We start from the raw sequence: 22,515 nt of genomic DNA, 5'->3' as shown, positions 1-22,515 counted from the left end.
CTTTCTCACCACCATTTCTTCCATTTGTGTTTTTTTTAATTTTTCCAATTCTATCGTCAGGTCTTGAGCTATTTTGTTGGTTTCCTTCACCTGTCTGCTGTATTTTCATCTTTTTCCGTCAATTCCTTCAGCTGTTTGTTTGAACAATCCACTGTTTCTTTTATTTCATTCAGTGATTTATGCATTTCCTCTCTAAAGGCCACAAACTGTTTGACTGCAGCTTCCTCTATTTCTTTTTCTATTTTATTTGTTTCCTCTTTTATCTTCTTCATGAGCATAGATGTTAGGTCATCTCCTTGAATTTCAGTTATGCTGGGGTGTCTAGGGTTATTTGCCCCTGGATAACTGGGTTCTGGAGATGCCATGTTACTCTGGCTTTTGTTGGTAGAACTTTTATGCTGTCCTCTACCCATTGGGCTATCTTAGTTGTTTGAAGTTAGTTTCTGGTTGTTCCTGGGTGGAGAGAATCCCTTTGGCAGGAAGATGGTTTTTCCTGAAGGAAGCCTTCTCAGCTTTTTGGGTATAGTCACTGGATGGCCGGTGTATTTCAGGAGTTGCTATAGCTCACCTCAGGCATAGAGACCTGGGTGGTAACTGTGGTCCTGATTAGTCAAGAGGGCTGTCCTCTTACCAGGAGAAGTCCTGGAGACAGCTGCCCTCCTTCTGGGTTTCTTGCTGTAAATTTAGTGATCAACTGCTGTAACCTGTGTGTCCTGTGGTTTGGTCGGTTTTGTTAGAGATAACTGGTTGCCCCTTGGAGGAGTATCTGGGGGTTGATTTCAGGGTTCCCAGTCTCTTTTGCACTGGGGTGCGCAGCTCCTCTGTACCTGAGAGCTGGGCGCACAGCCGCTCAGATGACCCAAGCAGCCCAGTTTCTTCCTTGCCTGTGGGGCCCTCTCTGGACAGGGATTTCCCAGTCTCTTTTGCACTGGGGCTCGCAGCTCCTCTGTACCAGTGAGCTGGGTGCGCAGCTGTCCGCACTGCGGGAGCTCAGTTGTGATGGTGGCGGGTGCCCGCAGTCCAAAAGACCTTCCAGGGAAAGACTGGGTGACCCGTCATCAGACTCGCAACTTTGATTCCCAGTGGGGTTTTCTTGAGACTGGAACTCCAAGTCTCAAGCACCCTTGTGCCCACCGATCAGACTGGGAAATTGATCAGGACACACAGACTTGCGGCTCCAGCCTAGAGACCCAAAGCTCGCATTACCCGGGATTTCTTCCGGGTTCTGGTTGGGCAGGCGAGAGTGGACCCCACCGATTCCCATGCCATGGGAGCCTCCCCTCACCTGGGAAACAGGATCGCTCTAGTTTTAAGGCCCAGAGTTGAGAGTTAAGGTCACTGCGCGAAGAGTGCTGTCCCACTTCTCAGACATAGTGCTCTCCTGGCGCCACCATCTTAGCTCCTCCTATTTTTTCAATATTCATAGAAGCTTTATTCTTTTTTTACAATAATTTTTATTTTTTATATTAATCACAGGTTATTTACTTTGTATTCCAGCTGTAGCCCTATCCCTCATTTCTTCCCAATGCTGCCATCCTTCCCTCATCTCCTCCAAGCCCCTTTTCAAGTCCACTGATAGGGGAGGAATTTCTCCCCTTCCATATGACCCTAGCTTATCAGGTCTCTTCAGGACTGGCTGTATGTCTTCTTCTGTAGCCTAGCAAGGCTGCTCCTCACTGGGGGCGGCAGGAGGGGCATCAAAGAGCCAGCCATTGGATTCCTCTCAGAAATAGTTCCTGTTCCCCTTACTAGGACACCCACTTGGATACTGAGATACCATGGGCTATATCTAAGGAGGAGTTCTAGGTTATTTCCATACATGGTCCTTGGCTGGAGAAACAGTCTCATAAAAGACCCCTGTGCCCTGATATATTTGGTCCTTGTGGAGCTCCTGTCCTCTCAGACAATTAGGAATAGTGATTCCTCAAGATCCATTTATACCACTCCTAGGCATATATAAAAAAAATGCTCAAGTACAAAACAAGGACATTTGCTCAACCGTGTTTGTAGCAGCTTTATTTCTTAATAGCCAGAACCTGGGAACAACCTAGATGTCCCTCAGTTGAGGAATGGATACAGAAATTGTGGTACTTTTACACTTCTCAGCAGTTAAAAACAAGGAAATCATGAAATTTGCAGGCAAATGGTGGGATCTAGAAAAGATCATTCAGAGTGAGATATCCCAAAAGCAGAAAGACACACATGCTATATACTCACTTATATAGACCTATAAGATAGGATAAACATACTGAAATCTATACACCTAAAGAAGATAAACAAGAAAGAGGACCCAGGGTAAGTTGATGAATCCTCACTTAGAAAGACAAATGGGATGGACATTGGATGTAGGAGAAAACAAGTAACAGGACAGGAGCCTACCATAAAGGGCCTCTGAAAGACTCCACCTAGCAGTGTATCAAAGCAGTTGCTGAGACTCATAACCAAACCTTGGGCAGAGTACAGGGAATCATAAGAAAGAAGGGAGAGTTAGTAAGTGCCTATCTTTAAATCTAAGATATGTTGCTCATAGACAAGAGATTGATGAATTTATTATTATTATTGTTATTATTATTATTATTATTATTATTATTATGTTTCTACAGACAGGGTTTTTTTGTTTGGCGTTGGTTATCTTAGAACCTCCTCTGTAGAACAGGCTAGCCTCATTCACAGAGATCCACCTGCCTCTGCCTCCTCAGTGCAGGAATTAAAGGTTGTGCTACTACTGCCTGACATGATTTTATTTCTTGATTCATTCAGCCAGCCTGAATCATTTGATTGGAGAATTGGGATCATTAATATTTGAAGGTATTATTGAAGTGCATATGTTAGTTGTAGTGATGTGTTGTTGATTTCTGATGTTGTTTGTGCTCTCAGTGGTACTTTGTACTTTAGTAATCATACCTTCAAATTTCTTCATCTCTTAGCTCAGTTCACCCCTCTCTTCAGTCTGAAATATTGTGTCCCTTAATTTCTTTAGGTTGTTTTTTTGGATATAGGTTTCGTAGCCTATTTATATCATAGAATTTTCCCCCCAATCAAGTATGGTAGATAGTTTTACTATCAGTATTAATCTAGATTGTCTGTTGTGATTTTTTTAGGATTTGGAATGCAGTGACACAGGTTTTTCTGGCATTCAATGTTTCCACTGAGAAATCATCTGTTATTCTGATGGGTTTTCCTGTATGTGTGACTTGTGTTTCTTCTCCTGATGTTTTCAAATTTTTTGTATACTTAATGTTTTCATTAAACTATGGCATGGAACAGAGTGCAGGGAATCTTATTAAAGAAGGGCGAGAAAGACCTGGAGGGGTCAGGATCTCCACAAAGACAACAACAGAACCATAAATTCTGGACACAGGGGTCTTTTCTGAGACTGATACTCCAACCAAGGACCACTTATGGAGATAATCTAGAACCTCTGCACAGATGTAGCATATGGCAGCTCAGTCTCCAAGTGGGGTATCTAGTAAAAAGGATATGGGCTGTCTCTGATATGAACTCAGTGCTGGTTCTCTGATCACCTTCCCCTGAGAGGGTGCAGCCTTGCCAGGCCACAGACGAGGACAATGCAGGCAGTCCTGATGAGACCTGATAGGCTAGGGTCAGAGGGAAGGGGAGTAGGACCTCTCCTATCAGTGGGCTGAGAGATGGGCATGGGAGGAGAAGAGAGAGGGATGGTCAGATTGGGAGGGGATAAGGAGGGGCTATAGCTGGAATGCAAGGTGAATAAATTGTAATAAATAAAAAAGGAAAGAAACAGTAATAGTTGAAAGGTTAAAAAAAGACAACAGCATTATTGTGTAGTTAGTAATAAAATTATTGAAATTAAAAAAAAATATGCCATGAAGAGTTTCTTTTCAGGCTTTTTCTATTTGGTGTTCTCTGTGCTTCCTGTATCTTCTGTGTGGGTATGTCTTCTCTTGATTTGGGCAAGTATTCTTCTATGATGTTGGAGAGCTGGTCTATGTCATTGACTTGGGCTTTTTCTCCCTCATCTATTTCTCAAATTCAAAAGTTTGGTCTTTTCTTGGTGTCCCACATCTCCTGTATGTTTCTTTGCTGTGTTCCCCCCCCCCCCCATATTCTTTGCTTATTTCATGTACTTTATCTTCAAGTCCTCATACTGAATCATCTGCTTGATTCATTCTACTTGTAAGTCTGTCCTTTGAGTTTTTTAGTTCAGTTATTGGGTTTTTCAATTTTATATATATTTAGCTTGACTCCTCCTTAGTGTTTCTATCTTTATTGAATTTTATTTTCAAATCCTGGATTTTCTTTGTCATTCCATTAGTTTTATGATTGTGAGGGTTAGATTGGGCTTACAAGTTGGATATGGCTCAGGTAGACACCAGAGCCTGAGCTGATATGCAAGATATGCATTTTAGTCCAAACTTGTGTGGGTTGGAGAGGGTGGGAGGTGGGGAGCATCAGGAAAACTCACCCAGCTAGACCCTGGAGAAGATTGTGTAGGATGTGGCTGAAGGTTGGGGATGGAAAGGAAGGCAGGGTGGATTGTAAAAGAATTCTAGAGTTTGGCAGTGACACAGGCAGAGATAGATGGACTAGGCCGAGGTACTGGATGTGGGATCCAAACTAGATCTAGCAGTTTGGGGATGGATGAGAGAGGAGGGTGGGAGAGTTACCTGGACAGACTTCGGAAGAGGATGCTCAGGATCAGGTTGGTGGAGAGGTTCTGAGTTACATTTTTACATAAGGTGGAGGTAAGAATTCAACTATAATGTTTTGCATGTGGAAAACCAGTTGTTTCCCATGTTGTTTGTTGGTTGGGGAAAATTTTATATATTTTGTGAGTCTAGAGACCAGCACAGGGCTTCGCCTATAGTCCACAATCAGCAGATGAAGCAGATGGCAGTATCTTCATGGCTGTGCTTCCTACAGAGATGTTAGGAAGTCTGAGAAATTTTGTTCTGAAAGCATGCAAATGGCTAAAGATGACAGCATAGTTTAGAACTTACACTGGGGACCTTGAGTGATGGGAACTATGTGCTGCTTTCCAGATCAACTTTTTGCTAACTTGGACAAGTTCCCAGGCCTGAAAGAACTGTCTGTGAGACTACATGGCAAAGGAGATGTGCTTTCAGTCCTTCCTGGAGAGTTCCCAAACCTCCACCACATGGAGAAGTCATCTATCCAAACTTCCACAGAGTCTGACCTCTCCAGACTAGGTAAGGATGGTGCTTGGATCTCCAGCTCATGTCTCAGCTGGAAAAGCTACTTGGCTAGTAATTGTTACAACCATTATTAGTTAAAGCTTCCCTGGGCTTCAAAGTGTGAACACTCCTAAAGCTTCCTCTGCAAAGCAGTGTGTGGAGTCCTCTTCTTTTGCTGTCTGAGTGGCAAGTGCAGATCTATCTACTGAGGGCGAAGGAATCTGACTGGGAGTAGTGTAGGTGTTGCAGCTCTGAAGTGAAAGGCTTCCCTTACAGGAGTTCTGCTCCAACTGCCTGGAGAATTTCCCCAGTGCAAGTGTAATAGCTCTGCTTCTGCGGGGGAGTTTTCCCCAGCAAAAGTTCTGCTCAGCCAAAAGGGTTTCAGTGTGCTCCAGAAGATATCCTGGCAGTCCAGAGCCAAGGAATACCACCAAGCCACACCACATAACAAACCTCGCACAAGAGATTTATTGGGAGGGAAAACCTGGGAGGGTGGTTGCTTCTTCTCAAGCAAGAAGCAGCAGAGAACTGGGTGGAACACAGAGTTTATATAGGATTGCATGGTGTGCGGTTGGAGTGGAAGAGCTTTCCAGGGAGGTCTAGGAGTGGAGGGATTCTGTGGCCTGATTTTTGGGATGAGATCAGGGATTGAGACAATTTTATTGCCTGTAGGCCTGGGGCCTTGTGAGTTTACAATGTACACAAAGTTTACAAATGAGTACAGGGCTTTTGAGTTGGCTTGAATAGCCAAGAAGCAGTTAGAACCTTTTCTCCATTTCTATTCATCCCAGCCTCCTGTTGACAGGCAGCTGTGTAGCCATCTTTCTAGAACATGCATTTAGCAAAATGACAAAAGCACCATCAGATCCTTAATTTTTAAAACACTGAACACTAAGGAGATGTAAGCTAGGAACTGACATGGCAGATTTGCATGTCAAAAAGTCACTAGAGTATGGAGGCTCCTGCCTATAGTCCCAGCATTTGGAAGGCTTAGACAGGAAGACTATCATATCAAAGCCAGCCTCTCTCTGTAAATGTAGTTATTTCCAGGCTAGTCAGAGATACAATATGAGACCCCGTCTGAAAAGAAACAAAAGCAAGCAAACAAAACATTTTCCAAGTTGAAGGTAAATGTGCTTAAGTCAGTCCTGTTGGCTTCAGTCCCATAGATCTGTGTGATGAAAGGAAACATCGAGTTCTCCCAGTTTTCCCCTGACCTCCCAATTTGTGCTTTGGCACATGGATGATCTCCACACACCACATACACGTAGACAAAATAAATAGGTTTACATGTTTTTTAAGTTGTGTTTCAGAGTTGTTCTCTTTTTTTATGTTACTTTGCACAGAATTCCTATTGTGTCAGTAAAGTGTGCAAACATAGAGACATTAGGATGCTGACACTGTGGGTGAAATATAGTGAACAGAAATAGTTTTCTTTTTCAGTTCTCTGTTTCCAGAGGGGGTCAAGAATTTGCCCCAGGTCATCTGCCCACTAGTCAGCTGCAGAAACTGAGCATAACCCCAATGAATGTAGTCTGACTTCTAGATACTGTGCCACTGTGTCATAGAGGCACTGGGCCACCCAGTCACTGCCTATTTAATCAGTGTGGCTGGAATTGATGTTGAGGGTCCAATTCTGATAGATATTCATGGCCTTTTCTACTTTCTGAAAATCCTTCTTTTTTTGCAGTTAAATTGATTCAGAACTCTCCAAATCTTCATGTCTTCCATCTGAAATGTAATTTCCTGTTGAATTATGAGTCTCTCATGGCTGCACTTGCTTCCTGCAAGAAAATCAGAGAGATTGAGTTTTCTGGAAGATGCTTTGAAACCACGTCATTTGGTAAGAACTGTACAACTTTGACTACAGATGCTCCTGTGCACAGTCATTCAATACTCTAGGATTAAAATGCAACTGTTGTTGTGGGAACTGTGATGACACTTGATCTTCATTGAGGCTTTCACAAAAGTGAAACACATCTGTCTACAATTTAAATCTTTCATTTTCAGAGCAGTGTCTTCCACTTAGTCATAGTAATTCAACCTGAGTATTATATCTCCTTTCATCACATTTGAAATACTCTTTATTTCAATGGTAATCTTCTTTTTCATAGGAAACGCATCTGACCTAACTAAAATTTATTTTCCCTTTCCTAGTCACCGTCTTGCCAAATTTTGTTTCTCTGAAGATATTGAATCTTAAAGACCAATACTTTCCAGATAAGGAAATATCAGCAAAGTTTGGTAAGTTTGTAAAACATTGTTTCTTAATTTATTTTTCATCTTCTCCTCTCCCTCCTCCTAGAGTGAACCCACCACCAAGCAAGTTGTGTACAGTTGTTCCTTGACACCCATGGCAGTTGGGTCTAGGGCCTGCTGCTGCTGTAAACACTAGAAAATCCTCTATGATATAAAATGGTGCCATGTTTGCCCATGACTCCACACATCCTCCATGTACTTTAATCCATCTCTTCATTGCCTACAACACCTATTGCCCTGTAAACAAATGTTATGCTGTGTTCTTCTGGGAATATTGAAGAGGGAGAAGAGTCTGTATGTGTTTGGTACAGACACAATGTTTAAAAATTCAGCCTGTGGCTTGTGGAATGTACCCATACATTAGCACACTGACTCATCTATTCAGTCTCCCCACAAAGCACACATGTACACACATGTGCACACATACACACATTCACACACACAGAGTTGTTATCTCTACCTAAAAGGAACAAAAGGGATCAAGGAGAAATGCAGGCTTATGCAAAATAAATCTGAGAAGAACTGTGAAGAGAAAGCTCTCTACCCTATATTGGCATTGTCTTGCTTTTTTTTTTTACATGCCAATATTTGCATTTATTAATTACCAAAATCTTTGTTTAAGGATTTTTTTTGTTTTGTTTTTTATTAATTGTTTTATTAATTACACTGTATTCACTTTGTATCCCCTCATAATCCCCTCCCTCCTCACTTTCCAGTCCCACCCTCCTCTACCCCTTCTTCATGCATGCCCCTCCCCAAGTCCACTGGAAGGAGAGGTTCTCCTCTCCTTCCTTCTGATCTTAGTCTATCAGATCTCATCAAGAGTGGCTGCATTCTCATCTTCTGTGGACAGCTAAGGCTGCTCCCCACTCAGAGGGAGGTGATCAAAGAGCAGGCCAATTAGATTATGCCAGAGGCAGTCCCTCTTCCCATTACTATGGAACCCACTTGAACACTAAACTGTCATGGGCTACATCTGTGCAGGGGTTCTAGGTTATCTCCATGCATGGTACTTGGTTGGAGCATGAGTCTCTGGGAAGACCCTTGTGTTCAATTTCTGGTTCTGTGACTCTCCTTGTGGGGTTCCTGTCCTCTCCAGATCTTACTCTTTCCCACTTCTTTCATAAGAGTCCATGCGCACTACCCAACAGTTAGCCATGATTCTCAGCATCTGCTTTGATAGTCTGCATGGCAGAGCCTTTTAGAGGCCCTCTGTCGCAGTTTCACAGCCTGTTTCCTTTATTCTTCTTCCTCTGATGCCTTTCCTCTTTGAGTTTTAGGATGGGGATTAAGCATTTTAGTCAGGGTTCTCTAGTTCTCTCTCTTGATTAGTTTCTTTAGATTTACAGATTTTAGTAGGTTTATCCTATATTACATGTCTATATGAGTGAGTATATACCATGTGTGTCTTTCTGCTTCTGGGACAGCTCATTCAGGATGATCCTTTGAGTTCCCACCATTTACTTGCAAATTTCATGATTTCCTTATTTTTCATTGCTGAGTAATATTCCATTGTGTAGATGTGCCAAATGTTTCCCATAAATGCTCATTATTTGATGAGACTAGATCTCAAACTCAGCGCAGAAATCTAAACACTTGCCTCTTCCTGACTGGGTCTTATGAGGCCTGAGGACTGGCCTTTCCCTGGACCTTTTTTGTTTACATTCATTGACTTATTTCAAGTCTGTGTTGGGTGGCTGTGCATGATCCACCAAAGTATGGGTCATGCATCAACCATGCTGGTCCTTTGGAAGACACCATAGTGATATGCATTCTCACCTCTCCCATTCCCCTTCCTTAATGCTTGTCACTTGTTGATCTTCATTCATTAGTTCGGTGCCATCCTTTGCCAAACCTTTTGCATACTCCAAAAAGCTGAGAGGCCTTCTTTTTCAATAATTTCTAGGGGAAAAACACCCCTATAGTTTCTAAGAATGCCTTGCCTACAATCCCTTTAAAAATGACCTGGCTTACCACAATTAAAACATCTCACATTTTGATTGTTCTTAAGACTGTTAGAAATTTCTTCTGCTATCAGTAGCATTATAAACATGAGATCCAATATCCGCCATATTTCTGGTCCATTCATCTATTGGTGCCAATCCTGCTTAAAAGGACTGCTCACACTTTTGCATTCTGAATTAGCATTTTTTCTGTTTTGGTTTTTTGAGAAAAGATTTCTCTGTGTAGCCATGGCTATCTGGAACTCACTCTGCAGATCAGGGTGGCTTCATACTAACAGATCCACCTGCCTCAGCCTCCTGGCTGCTAGGATTAGAGATATGTGCCAACACCACCCATCTCTGAATTAGCATTTCAAAAGCCAAAAATTCAATCAAAATTTGTCTGACTTGTGAATCTGATACTATTTTATTCACATTTGAAATCAATCTTTGCAAAAAGGTCAGTATAGGCATATTTTTGGTCCTTGTAGATTTTAGTAAATGACTCCAACCTCTTTCCTGATTCTTCAACTTTGTACCAAACATTTAAAGCTGCTAAACAACGTAGTGTCATGGTGTGATTATCATATTCAAGCTACCTTTGTACCTCATCATATTGACCTTTACCTAGCAATGGATCCTGGGAAATATTAATACTTCTAGTCGTATTTTTTGTTAGTATGTGATAGTTTTATTTTTTCCTTGACATTATTATTATTATTATTTATACTTTATTCATTTTGTATCCCCCCATAAGCCCCTCCCTCCTCCCCTTCCGATCCCACCCTACCTCCCCTTTCTGCATACATGCTCCTCCCTACGTCCAGTGATAGGGGATGTCCTCCTCTCCTTCCTTCTGATCTTAGTCTATTAGATCACATCAGGAATAGCTGCATTGTCTACTTCTGTGGCCTGGTAAGGCTGCTCCCTCCTCAGGGGGAGGTGATCAAAGAGTAGGCCAATCAGATTATGTCAGAGGCAGTCCCTCTTCCCATCACTATGTAAGCCACTTGGGCATTAAACTGCCATGGGCTATATCTGTGCAGGAGTTCTAAATTATCTCCATGAATAGCCCTTGGTTGGAGTATGAGTTTCTGGGAAGTTCCCTGTGTTCAAATTTTCTTGTTCTGTTGCTCTCCTTGTGGAGTTCCTGTCCTCTCCAGCTCTTGCTATTTCCCACTTCTTACATAAAATTCCATTCACTCTGCCCGCCAGTTGGCCATCAGGCTCAGCATCGGCTTTGATAGTCTGCAGGACAGAGGCTTTCAGATGCCCTCTGTGGCAGGTTCCTAGGTTGTTTCCTATTTTCTTCTTCTGGCTTTCAGAGGCCCTCTGTAGCAGGTTCCTAGGTTGTTTCCTGCTTTCTTCTTCTTCTGATGTCCATCCTCTTTGCATTGCAGGATGGTGATTGAGCATTTTAGTTAGGGTCCTCTCTTTTGCTTAGTTTGTTTAGATGTACCAATTTTAGTGGGTTTATCCTATGTTGTATGTTTATATGAGTGAGTATATACCTTGTGTCATTTTGCCTCAGGGACAACTCACTCAGGATGATCCTTTCCAGATCCCACCATTTACCTGCCAATTTCATGATTTCCTTATTTTTCATTGCTGAGTAATACTCCATTGTATAGATGTACCACAACTTCTGCATCCATTCGTCAGTTGAGGGGCATCTGGGCTGTTTCCAGGTTCTGGTTATTAAAAATAAAGCTGCTACAAACATGGTTGAGCAAATGTCCTTGTTGTGTACTTGAGCCACTTTTGGATATATGCCTAGGAGTGGTATGGCTGGATCTTGGGGAAGCACTATTCCTAGTTGTCTGAGAAAGCGTCAGATTGATTTCCAGAGTGGTTGTACCAGTTTACATTCCCACCAGCAATGGAGGAGGGTTTCCCTTTCTCCACAACCTCTCCAGCATGTGTTGTCACTTGAGTTTTTGATCTTGGCCATTCTCATGGGTGTAAGGTGAAATCTCAGGGTTGTTTTGATTTGCATTTCCCTAATGGCTAGTGAGGTTGAGCATTTCTTTAAGTGCTTCTCTGCCATTCGATATTCCTCTACAGAGAATTCTGTTTAGGTCTGTCCCCCATTTTTTAAGTGGAGTACTTGGTTTGCTGCTTTTCAGCTTCTTTAGATCTTTATATATACTGGATATTAGCTCTCTGTCAGATAAAGGGTTGGTGAAGATTCATTCCCAATCTGTAGGCAGTCACTTTGTTTTGATGACAGTATCCTTTGCTTTACCGAAGATTTTCAGTTTCATGAGGTCCATTTATTGATTGTTGCTCTCAGAGCCTGTGCTGTTGGTGTTCTGTTCAGGAAGTTCTCTCCTGTACCAATGAGTTCTAGGGTATTCCCCACTTTTTTTTTCTAGCCGATTTAATGTGTCTGGTTTTATGTTGAGGTCTTTGATCCACTTGGACTTCAGTTTTGTGCAGGGTGATATGTATGGATCTATTTTCATTTTTCTACATGTAGACATCCAGTTGGACCAGCACCATTTGTTTAAGATGCTTTTTTTCATTGTATGGAATGAAAAAATGTCTTGGTCAAAGATCAGGTGTCCATAAGTGTGTGGGTTTATTTCTGGGTCTTCTGTTCGGTTCCATTGATCCACCATTCTGCTTCTATGCCAGTACCATGCAGTTTTTATAACTGTTCCTTTATAGTACATCTTGAGATCAGGGATGGAGATACCTCCAGAAGATCTTTTATTGTAGAGGACTGTTTTAGCAATTCTGGGTTTCTTGTTATTCCATACGAAGTTGAGAATTTTTCTTTTCAGGTCTGTAAAGATTTGTGTTGGCAATTTGATGGGAATTGCATTAAATCTGTAGATTTCTTTTGGTAAGATGGCCATTTTTACTATGTTAATCCTGCCAAGCCATGAGCATGGGAGATCTTTCCATCTTCTCATATCTTCTTCTAATTCTTTCTTCAGAGACTTGAAATTTTTTTCATACAAGTCTTTGACTTGCTTGGTTAGGGTTACAACAAGGTACTTTATGTCATTTGTGGCTATTGTGAAGGGTGTTGTTTCCCTAATTTCTTTCTCAACCCTTTTGTCTTTTGTATACAGGAGGGCTACTGATTTTTTTTGAATTAATTTTGTATCCGGCCACTTTGCTGAAGGTGTTTATCAGCTGTAGGAGTTCCCTGGTAGAGTTTTTGGAGTCACTCATGTATACTATCATATCATCTGCAAATAATGATAATTTGACTTCTTCTTTTCCAATCTGTATCCACTTGATCTCCTTCAACTGTCTTATTGCTCTAGCAAGGACTTCCAGCACTATGTTGAAGAGATATGGAGAGAGTGGGCAGCCTTGTCTTGTCCCTGATTTTAGTGGGATTGCTTTAAGTTTCTCTCTGTTCAGTTTGATGTTGGCTATAGGCTTGCTGTATTTCGCCTTTACTATGTTTAGATACGTGCCTTGTATCCCTGAACTCTCCAATACTTTAAACATGAAAGGATGTTGGATTTTGTCAAATGCTTTTTCAGCATTTAGGGAGATTATCATGTGTTTTTTTTTTTCTTTCAGTTTGTTAATATGGTGGATCACATTGATGGATTTCCATATATTGAACCACCCCTGCATACCTGGGATGAAGCCTACTTGGTCATAGTGGATAATATCTTTGTTGTGTTCTTGTATTTGGTTTGCAAGTATTTTGTTAAGTATTTTTGCATCAATGTTCATAAGGGAGATTGGCCTGAAGTTCTCTTTTTTGGTTGGGTCTTTGTGAGGTTTAGGTACCAAGGTGACTGTGGCTTCATAGAATGAGTTTGGTAATGTTCCTTCTGTTTCTATTTTGTGGAATAGTTTGAAGAGAATTGGTGTTAGCTCTTCTTTGAAAGTCTGGTAGAATTCTGCGCTGAATCCGTCTGGTCCTGGGCTTTTTTGAGATGGGAGAATTTGTGACCATTTCTATTTCTTTGGGGGATATAGGACTATTTAGTTGATTTACCTGATCCTGATTCAGCTTTGGTAAGTCAAATTGATCAAGAAAATTGTCCATTTCATTTAGATTTTCAAATTTTGTGGCATATAGACTTTTGAAGTAAGTCCTAATGATTGTTTGGATTTCCTCAGTGTCTGTAGTTTTGTCCCCCTTTTCATTTCTGATTTTGTTGATTTGGGTGGTGTCTTTCTGCCTTTTAGTTAGCTTGGTTTAGTGTTCATCGCTCTTGTTGATTTTCTTAAAGAACCAGCTCTTGGTTTCATTGATTCTTTCAATTGTTTTATTTGTTTCTAATTGATTGATTTCAGCCCTGAGTTTGATTATTTCCAGCTGTCTACTCCTTATTGGTGTGTCTGCTTCTTCTTTTTCTAGGGTTTTTAAGTGAGCCATTAAGTTGCTTGAATGAGCTGTCTCGAATTTCTTCTTGAAGGCACTTAGTGCTATGAACTTTCCTCTTAGCACTGCTTTCATTGTGTCCCACAAGTTTGGGTATGTTGTGTCTTCATTTTCATTGATTTCTAGAAAGACTTTAATTTCTTTCTTTATTTCTTCCCTGACCCAGCTGTCATTTAGTAACAAGTTGTTCAGTTTCCAAGTGTGTGTAGGCTTTTTGCTATTTCTGTTATTGTTGAGGTCCAGCTTTATTCCATGGTGATCAGACAAGATACAAGGGATTATTTCAATCTTCTTGTATCTGTTGAGGCTTGCTTTGTGACCAACTATATGTTCTATTTTGGAGAGGGTTCCGGGAGGTGCTGAGAAGAAGGTAAATTCTTTTGTCTTTGGGTGTAAAGTTCTGTAAATGTCTGTTAGGTCCATTTGATTCATGGCCTCTGTCAGAGACATTGTTTCTTTGTTTAATTTCTGTTTGGTTGACCTGTCTTGTGTTGATAGTGGGTATGTTGAAGTCTCCCACTATTAATGTGTGGGGATCTATATGTGGTTTAAATTTTATCAATGTTTCTTTAACAAATGTGGGTGCTCTTCTATTTGGGGCATAGATGTTCAGGATTGTGATGTCTTCCTGGTGGAATTTTCCTTTGATGAGTATGAAGTGTCCTTCCCCATCTCTTTTTATTAATTTTGGTTGAAAGTCTATTTGATAAGATATTAGAATGGCTACTCCTGCTTGTTTCTGGGATCCGTTTGCTTGGAAAGTCGTCTTCCAACCGTTACCCCTCAGGTAATGTCTATCTTTGTGACTTAGGTGTGTTTCTTGTATGCAACAGATTGCTGGGTTTTGTTTAAGTATCCATTCTGTTAATCTGTGTCTTTTTATTGGAGAGTTGAGTCCTTTGATGTTGAGAGAGATTAATGACCAGTGGCTGTTAGATCCCTTGATTTTGATGTTGGCTGTGGTCATCAGGTTGTGTGCTTGGTTGCTTTTTGTTTTACTGTAGTAAGGTTAATTATTTCCTGGGTTTTCTCAAAAGAAGCTAATTTTATGAGGTTGTATTTTCCCTTCCAGTGTCTTCTGTAATGCTAGATTTGTGTGTAGGTATTGTTGAAATTTGTTTTGTCATTGAATATCTTGTTTTCTTTGTTTATGAGGACTGATAGCTTTGCAGGGTATAGTAGCCTAGGCTGACATCTGTGTTCTCTTAGGGTCTGCATGATATCCATCCAGGCCCTTCTGGCTTTCATAGTCTCTGTTGAAAAGTCAGGTGTGATTCTAATGGGTTTGCCATTATATTTACTTGGCCTTTTTCCCTTGCGGCTTTTAGTATTTTTTCTTTGTTCTGTATACTTACTGTTTTGATTATTATGTGGCGGGAGGATTTTCTTTACAGGTCAAATTTGTTGGGTGTTCTGTAGGCCTCATGTATTCTTACTGATTTCTCCTTGAACTTGGGGAAGTTTTCTTCAATGCTTTTTTTGAAAATATTTTCTGGGCCTTGGAGAAGGGAGTCTTCTTTTCCCTCTATACCTATTATTCTTAGGTTTTGTCTTTTCATAATGTCTTGGATTTCTTGGACGGTCTGTGTCAGCAGTTTTTCAGATTTAACATTTTCTTTGACAGATACATCGATTTCTTCCATTATATCTTCTACACCTGAGATTCTTTCTTCCATCTCTTGTAGTCTGTTGGTTATGCTTACCTCTGTATTTCCTGTTTTCTTCCCTAGATTCTTCTTCTATATTATTTCCTCCATTTGTGTTTTCTTTAATTTTTCCAATTCTATCTTCAGGTCTTGAGGTGTATTGTTTACTTCCTTCATTTGTCTGATTGTACTTTCCTGTTTATCTTTTAGTTCTTTCAACTCAGTTTCTTTTATTTCATTCAGTGCTTTAAGCTTTTCCTTTCTAAAGGCCATAAACTGTTTTGCTGCAGCTTCCTCTATTTCTTTTTGGATGGCAATATTCTGTTTGAGTTTATCTTCCTCAATGTCTTTACGTATCTTATTTGTTTCCTCTGTCATCATCGTCATGAGCATAGTTGTTATGTCATCTTCTTGGATTTCAATTATGCTGGGGTGTCCAGGGCTACTTGCCCCTGGGTAACTGGGTTCTGGAGATGCCATATTGCTCTGTCTTTTGTTGCTTGAGCTTCTATGCTGGCCTCTACCCATTGTGCTATCTTAAGTGTTTGGGGTTATTTTCTGGTGGTTCCTGGGGATCCTGTGGTGGAGAGAATCCCCTTTGCAGAAAGCTAGTTTTTCCTGAAGGATGTCTTCTCAGCTTTTTGGGTATAGTTACTGGATGGCTGGCTTTTTCAGGAGTTGCTGCTGCTCACCTCAGGGATAGAGACCTGAGTGGTAACTGTGGTCTTTGTTTGTCAAGAGGGTTCTCCTCTCACACAGGGAAGTCCTGAGGACAGCTGCCCTGTTTCTGGGCTTCTTGCTGCAAATTTAATGATCAGATGCTATGACACAGTTGAACATCTGGCATGCACAACATTTTGTGCCTGAGTCTGGAGCACAGCTGAGTGATGGCTACTCAGCCCTGCCAGTCTGCTAGACTTTTTCCAAGGAAGGATTGGGTGATTTATGTCAGTACAGTTTCCTTCCTTCCCTGTGGATTCTCTACAGACAGGGACTCCCAGTCTCTTTTTTTGCCCTGGTGTGCACTGCTCAGTCTCTGCCACCTAGCTGGCCACAGAAACTGCCTGTGTCTGGAGCACAGCTAAGTGATGGCGGCTCAGTCTCTGCCAGCTGTCTGGTGCGCAGAAACTGCTTGTGTCTGCCTTTCAGGCCTTTGGGAGCCTGGGCATCTGCCGGAACTGGGTAATTTTCCGGAGACCTTTTTGGGGTGGGGGTGTCGGCCAAGTGCTCTGAGATCAGACCAGCCATTTCCTTCCCTGTGTGAAACTCATTTACTGGTGCCCTGGTGCCCACAGTTCTATCTCAGGTGGCGAATCAGGCAAACAGGCAGGCAGTGCTCTGTGTCCCCGAGCCTGGGTCCCTGGCTCTGGCTCCAGGCTGGCTCCTGGGGCACCTGTGGAACCCAAGTCTTTTCCAGGGTATGTCTGAGTGACCTAAGGTCAGTCCCAATCGTTTCCTGTACTGTGGGGTTATCTCTCAACTGAAAATTCCAGTCTCTGATAGTGTGGTGCACATGGTTCAGTCTGGGACCATGACCAGAGACACTGGCTGTGGCTCTGGGCTGGGGCTGGGGCTGGCAGCCAGCAACCAAGTATCTGGCGGAACCAGGATCTCTTCAGCGGTTTAGCCGGGTGAGTTAAAAGCTGATTGAATCCCCACCGTGGAGTATCCACTCACCTGGGAAACACAATGACTGTGTTTTATGGCCACAAGTTCTGATTGCTGGTCACTGTGCTGATCCTGCTGCTGCTGCTCAGAATGAGAGTCCTCCAGGCACTGCCATCTTGCCCCTCCTCCAATACATCTAGTCTTATATCATTGTTCTATAGTCCTAGCTTCCTCTTTCTACCATGTTTGCCATTGTAACTTAGAACTGGCTTCTAATATTGCTGTTGCCAAATCTTTCCAGACAAAGGATAATTCTGTTCTAAGTTGCCAATAACTTTAATATTTACTTCACATAGGGTGAATGCATGCCAAATAAAATGATTACTTCTTTAAATCTCAAATTCAATATGCCTATAAGATTCTATTTAACTTCCTCAGAACATTGGGGATGTCTAACATCTTTTGTATAGTTACTGTATAATCTAAGGTTGGTTTTCTAATAAACTTAAGCTGCCCCTCTTCAGTTTCATCATGCAGTGGCACAGTAAGTTCTTATCTAAATGTCTCTGTGTTTGTCTGAGTGTTGTTCTAATTTTTATCTATAAGTATCTCTAATTTTTCTTCTAAGGCTTGTATCCTATCAGTCCACTTTTGATATTTTTATTTTCTCTATATCTCTAGTTTTCTTTTTTTCCTTTGAGAGGGTACAAAAATCTACTATGGCTATTAAGGATAAAATATTAATTGCTAGGCTGGTATAATTATAATCTGAATTATGTCAATCTCAGTTAAGTCATTTATCTTTTCATTTACTGCTGTTGTTTTAAAGCCATTTAAAGCAGGATTATGCAGGGTCCTACCACCTTGTATTACGGTATTTCCCATCTTAACTCTTTCTTGGAGAACTTCCAGGAGACTTAACAAATCTTACAGCTTCTCAGTTTCTCTGCACTGGCATAATTTCCCTGTCCATGTGGTTGTGCCATGTGTTGAAGCACTATATATATATATATATATATATATATATATATATATATATATAACAAATTTCAATCACTCAATTTCACCAATAAAGATGCAGGAGCAAGATGCTTGGGTAAAAAAATTTTAAAAAGGCTGCTGTATGAAAGAGGCAGAGAACGTATCCAGCTAACCTTCCTCCTCAACCTATGTGACAAAGGGAAACTCTCTTTTCCAACACCATCTCAAAAACCCCTCAAAACTCAGTGTCTTACCTTTCTACTTCCCATGTGTTTCTTTATCCATCCTTCTGCCTTTTCTTACTATTTTTTTTACATTCACTCCCTATCAACTGGTTGCTTGCTCCACCTCTTGAATTTTTGTTGACTTTATTTAATCCTGTTCAAGTAAATTCTTGGATGAAAGGTGTGTGCTAAGGCTGAGCCCCAACACAAGTAGAAACAGGATATTTTGATAAACAACACAATCTTGGAGTTCACAGTGTGATCAAATATCCTGGAGCACTGACCCCTTTTGTCTTCTTTTTTGAGAGGGCAGTGATGAGGAGGGCCTCTGTTAGGTGGGTCCTCCTAGAGTGCAGAATGACTAGGTCACAGCTGCTCATAATGCAACAACTACAGAGGATGGCTTGCTGTGTCTCCCACAGCACTGGCTCTAGGTTCTCTCAGGAACCTGGAGGAACTGCTTCTTCTCACTGGGAACGGGATTCACCAAGTGGCCAGACTGATTTTCCAGCAGTGTCTGCAGCTTCAGTGTCTCCGAGTTTTTGCTTTTCACCACACCTTGGATGACAACTGTGTGATGAAAATTGGTGAGCTTCCCTCAGAGAAAAGGTTTCCCCCATGTGTAAGCAGTGGTGTCCCCGGTGCTACCTGCTGCAAATGTCTAGACCTGAGAAAGGCTTCCAAAGCATTCCTCATTCGCAATATCATGCTGCTGCTTCTCAGGCCCTTTGGAAAATTTAGATTTATCTTGGTGTCAGTGGAAAGTCAATGCCCTCCTTTTTTTTGTCTTTAGAGGTGGTCAAGATAGGAGGGTAAGGGAGGGGAGGTAGAGAAGTGTTCAGGCTGTGGTTTGTTTTCCCAGTGCTGGGGATTGAACTCAATACTTCACATACACCAGAGCAGTGTTCCACTACTAAACCACACCCCGGTAAAATCTATGTCTCCACACGTGTTGCTTCAGATACTTGGCCATATCCCCTTTTAGTCAACTAGATACTGGCAATATGTAAACAAGTTGTAGCAACTTGAAATATAGAGCTGCATCCATTTTCCTGTCCATGTTACTGAAACATTTGCCATCTAAGTCAGTATGTCAATGAACCAGGTTAGGGCACAGAGCATCCCCAGTGCCCAAAGAAGTTGTATCCATTCTCCAACAGCGCCCTCCACTTCCATACACAAATGACCACTGCACTGCTCTCTCTCACCATAGCTTTATTTACAGCTAGACTTTTCATATAAGGGAATTCTATACGATAGGCAATGTTTTGTCTTTTTCACCAAAAATTGTGTTTGTACCTTATTTCAGAATAATACATATTACCATAGTGCATTGATTTCACTGCTATGCATCTGTTCATTATTTGACCACATGTGCCCTCAATGGACACTTGAGTTGTTTCTAGTAGCTGATTACTGTGAAGTGCTTCTAAGAGCATTCTTATAAAATATACATGTTTGGGTATTTCTGGGGATGGAATTTCTGAGATATCTCACATATATTGATTAAACCACGTTGTTTGCTTAGATGTGGTACATGCTTGTAAGCCTACACTTGAGGAGGTTCAAGGGTTCCTTGTCTAAATAGCAAGTTCAAGGCCAGGTTGGGTCACAGGAGAATGAGAACAAACAAAGAAACAGGAGCAAAAGTCTCCATGGTGTTGTAGCTTTTACCTTCAACAGAGGTTGGTTGACATTCTGTCCCCAGTAAATATTGTCAATCCCTTGTAGTTTGGCTACTCTAATGATTCTCATGGGTAATAAAATCCAAAGCTTTATTGTTTGCCCCGGCCAGCAGAGCTTGTTATTCAGGGGATAGAAGATTATCTGATCCTGTGAAAAGATGGACGAGAGAAAAGAACGAGTCCAAGCAAACAGGTGCTTGTCAAGGATTAACTTTACTGAGCAAAATCAGCTTTTATAAAGGGTTCAGGAGGAGGAAATAGGGTGGGGGAAAAGTTACAGATTCTTCTCAGCCAGGGGCCTGAGACATCTTGTGATAAGTCATGGTTCTGTGAGTACATCTCTGCTGCTACCAAGCAGTATGGTTACAGCAGGTAAGGGAACGGGCAAGTTGAGGCAAGTTGGTGAGTTTCCATAGGTGGTCCCTGAAAACTGTTGTTATAAACAATTTTTTACCAATAAATTTTACCAATAAAGACTCAGGAGCCAGATGTCAGGATAAAAACCTACTAGCTCAGACAGGCAGAGAAAGGACCCAGCTGACATTCCTTCTCAGCTCAGGTCTGGATGGAAAAACCCAAAAGGTTTACTAGCTCAAGTGGCAGCTCTGGAAGCAAAGGCCAAAAATCCCGAGGCTGAGGGCTTGCTAGTTCAAAGCCCCAAAGCCATGGAGCTGAGGAGCTGAAACCTAAGCTAAAGCTAGAGCTTGATGTAATAGCTCCTTTCTACGTCTCCACAGTGTCTTAAATAACCCTCAATGCAAAGTCCTTCCTATTCTTTAATCACTATGAGCTTGTTTATTGCTCTGCCTCTTGATCTAAGGTTAACTTTATTAAATTTGGTGTACAGAAAGCTCTTGAATTAAGGGTGTGTGTTAGGGCTGGGTGAACCACACCATAATCACCTGTTCACAATAAAAAATTCTTGGACTAAAGGTGTGTGATAGGGCTTGTTATGCCCAATGGTAACTTTTAGGGGGTGGGGGTCAGGCCTGCTACTCTCAGCTCAACCAAACGAGATAAGAAACAGGGTTTTACAATTCACAATTATGGGGTTCATAATGGAATCACATATCCTGCACCAATTTATTTGAGGAGCTGAGGAATATCTTTCAGATTGACCAGCATCTGAAAGAAAAACATGAGAGGAAAAAGAAATGGTTTACCTTTCTGAGACGCACCTCAGAAGCCAGATAGATCATACTTGGCTCATGGATACTGCACTAGGGCTCAAAAATTCTAAGAAGAAAAACACATCATCTTAAGGTGGTCTCCTAGCGAGGTCCCTGACCTGCCCCACATGATTAACCCTTAAAAGAGGAGCTAAGGGCATGATTCCATGTGAGATACATTCCATTATTTACACCATAATTACTTCCAGAGGGTGTGTTTAAATCTCCAGATGTGAAAATGGAGATGTACTCAGCAGTACTCATTTAGATTGTGTAAAGCCCTGAGGTCATGCCCAAGCACCACAAAAATCAATCAGTCATTCCATCAATCAGTCAGTCATTCAATCTATTGATCCCCGCCACCTGTCTGCCTTCCTTATGGCTCTAGTTTTCTTTTATATCTTCAAGCTAAGTGCAAAGCACATGTAGAGTTGTAAGATCTTTCTGGTAGATCAGTGTTTTTGTTTGTTTCTTTGTTTCTTTTTTACCTGTCTTGGCACTTCCTCCTGGTTTCTGTTTCCCTTTTACAGTTTGGCAAGGTCATTCCCTATCAGCCAGGCAGCTGTTTGGTGCTTTCAAAGAATGACCTCTAAAACATCATGTTGACCATTTCCTACTTTCATTGTCAGGGTTGGGAGTAGTACCAATAACTTGTCACCATTATTGACAGCCGCAGGAGTCTCATTTCATAAATATTTTGTTTTCTAGCCAAGGTAGCAACCAGTGGAGGCTTCCAGAAACTTGAGAACTTAAATCTTTCAGTAAATCATAATATTACAGAGGAAGGATACAGACATTTCTTTCAAGCCCTCAACAACCTGCCTAACTTGAAAGAGCTGAACATCAGCAGGCATCTCTCAGAATGCATCCAAGTTCAGGCCACCACTGTCAAGGTTCTGAGCCAGTGTGTGATGAGACTGCCCAGCCTCATCAGACTCGGGATGCTCAGCTGGCTCCTGGTTGAAGAGGACATGAAAGTGATGAACGCTATGAAGGAAAGACACCCTCAGTGCAAACGCTTGACTATCTTCTGGAAATGGGTACTCTCATTCTCTCCTGTCATTCAGAAGTGAAGGATGCAGCTGAAGGCTACTGACAGTTTTAAATATCTGATTTCCTAAAACATTTTACTGTAGCTAAGCAAGGTGGTACTCCTCTGTACTTTCAGCATTTAGGAGACTCAAGTGGGAGAATCAAGAAGTTCAGACCAACCTGTGTTACATAGCAAGATCTTGTCTTAACTGATCAGCCTGCTCTTTGATCACCTTCCCCTGAGGGGGGAGCAGCCTTACCAGGCCACACAAGATGACAATGCAGCCACTCCTGATGAGACCTAATAGACTAGGATCAGAAGAGAGGAGAGTGGGACCTCCCCTATCAGTGGACTTGGGGAGAGGCATGTGTGAAGAAGGGGGAGGTGGGATTAGAGGGGAGGAGGGAGGGGATTTATGGGGGATACAAAGTGA

The 22,515-nt window shown here is 41.7% G+C and overlaps 1 pseudogene; it reads left to right on the top strand.

Moving 5' to 3' along the window:
- The window catches only part of LOC110543464 (baculoviral IAP repeat-containing protein 1b-like), a 67,060-nt pseudogene extending 44,938 nt beyond the window's left edge, over positions 1 to 22,122 (top strand).
- The last annotated feature ends 393 nt before the right edge of the window (positions 22,123 to 22,515 follow it).

This window comes from Meriones unguiculatus, chromosome 6 (assembly GCF_030254825.1).
Source record: "Meriones unguiculatus strain TT.TT164.6M chromosome 6, Bangor_MerUng_6.1, whole genome shotgun sequence".
Taxonomy (NCBI): Eukaryota; Metazoa; Chordata; class Mammalia; order Rodentia; family Muridae; genus Meriones; species Meriones unguiculatus.
This window is presented reverse-complemented; position numbering and strand designations above follow the sequence as displayed.